This window comes from Schistocerca americana, unplaced genomic scaffold (assembly GCF_021461395.2).
Source record: "Schistocerca americana isolate TAMUIC-IGC-003095 unplaced genomic scaffold, iqSchAmer2.1 HiC_scaffold_610, whole genome shotgun sequence".
Taxonomy (NCBI): domain Eukaryota; kingdom Metazoa; phylum Arthropoda; class Insecta; order Orthoptera; family Acrididae; genus Schistocerca; species Schistocerca americana.
In genome coordinates this window covers 80,001-81,766 of record NW_025726358.1, presented here as the reverse complement: position 1 = coordinate 81,766, position 1,766 = coordinate 80,001, and the positions used below count along the sequence as shown (strand labels likewise).

Sequence of the window (1,766 nt, the reverse complement as noted above, 5' to 3'; positions counted from 1 at the left end):
CGCTGGCGTTGGAGCTGCCGGCCACCGTAGGTGGCGCGTGTTGTCTCCCGCCGGCAATGCCACGACAGCACGCTCCCGGGCCTCTGTCGGCAGCGGCAAGCTCAGTTGGGAGCACGGGTGGTCGCACCTAAAGCGTCTACTCGCCAAACTCCGGGCGATTGCGCCTCTCTCGAACCCGACCAAGTACTTAGGACGGCGCTGCGCGCCGCCGGGACCTGAGAGGGTTTCGAGGTGTATTGTGCAGGGGAGCTCAGCCTCCTCCTGTTTGCAGAATAATTGAGCGGACGCTTGCGTGTTCGCGCGGGCCCCCGGGACACACTCCCGGGCGGCCGGCTGCTCAGCTCTAGTTGACGCAGCTCCCTGGTTGATCCTGCCAGTAGTCATATGCTTGTCTCAAAGATTAAGCCATGCATGTCTCAGTACAAGCCGCATTAAGGTGAAACCGCGAATGGCTCATTAAATCAGTTATGGTTCCTTAGATCGTACCCACGTTACTTGGATAACTGTGGTAATTCTAGAGCTAATACATGCAAACAGAGTCCCGACCAGAGATGGAAGGGACGCTTTTATTAGATCAAAACCAATCGGTCGGCTCGTCCGGTCCGTTTGCCTTGGTGACTCTGAATAACTTTGGGCTGATCGCACGGTCCTCGTACCGGCGACGCATCTTTCAAATGTCTGCCTTATCAACTGTCGATGGTAGGTTCTGCGCCTACCATGGTTGTAACGGGTAACGGGGAATCAGGGTTCGATTCCGGAGAGGGAGCCTGAGAAACGGCTACCACATCCAAGGAAGGCAGCAGGCGCGCAAATTACCCACTCCCGGCACGGGGAGGTAGTGACGAAAAATAACGATACGGGACTCATCCGAGGCCCCGTAATCGGAATGAGTACACTTTAAATCCTTTAACGAGTATCTATTGGAGGGCAAGTCTGGTGCCAGCAGCCGCGGTAATTCCAGCTCCAATAGCGTATATTAAAGTTGTTGCGGTTAAAAAGCTCGTAGTTGGATTTGTGTCCCACGCTGTTGGTTCACCGCCCGTCGGTGTTTAACTGGCATGTATCGTGGGACGTCCTGCCGGTGGGGCGAGCTGAAGGCGTGCGACGCGCCTCGTGCGTGCTCGTGCGTCCCGAGGCGGACCCCGTTGCAATCCTACCAGGGTGCTCTTGAGTGAGTGTCTCGGTGGGCCGGCACGTTTACTTTGAACAAATTAGAGTGCTTAAAGCAGGCAAGCCCGCCTGAATACTGTGTGCATGGAATAATGGAATAGGACCTCGGTTCTATTTTGTTGGTTTTCGGAACCCGAGGTAATGATTAATAGGGACAGGCGGGGGCATTCGTATTGCGACGTTAGAGGTGAAATTCTTGGATCGTCGCAAGACGAACAGAAGCGAAAGCATTTGCCAAGTATGTTTTCATTAATCAAGAACGAAAGTTAGAGGTTCGAAGGCGATCAGATACCGCCCTAGTTCTAACCATAAACGATGCCAGCCAGCGATCCGCCGCAGTTCCTCCGATGACTCGGCGGGCAGCCTCCGGGAAACCAAAGCTTTTGGGTTCCGGGGGAAGTATGGTTGCAAAGCTGAAACTTAAAGGAATTGACGGAAGGGCACCACCAGGAGTGGAGCCTGCGGCTTAATTTGACTCAACACGGGAAACCTCACCAGGCCCGGACACCGGAAGGATTGACAGATTGATAGCTCTTTCTTGATTCGGTGGGTGGTGGTGCATGGCCGTTCTTAGTTGGTGGAGCGATTTGTCTGGT

General features: G+C 54.5%; 1 non-coding gene across 1 annotated transcript in view; it reads left to right on the top strand.

Moving 5' to 3' along the window:
- The first annotated feature begins 357 nt into the window (after positions 1-357).
- The window catches only part of LOC124587660, a 1,910-nt gene continuing 501 nt past the window's right edge, over positions 358-1,766 (top strand). Inside the window, exon 1 of the ribosomal RNA XR_006975565.1 lies at positions 358-1,766. This exon is cut by the window's right edge and continues 501 nt beyond it. This is a non-coding gene — a ribosomal RNA (small subunit ribosomal RNA).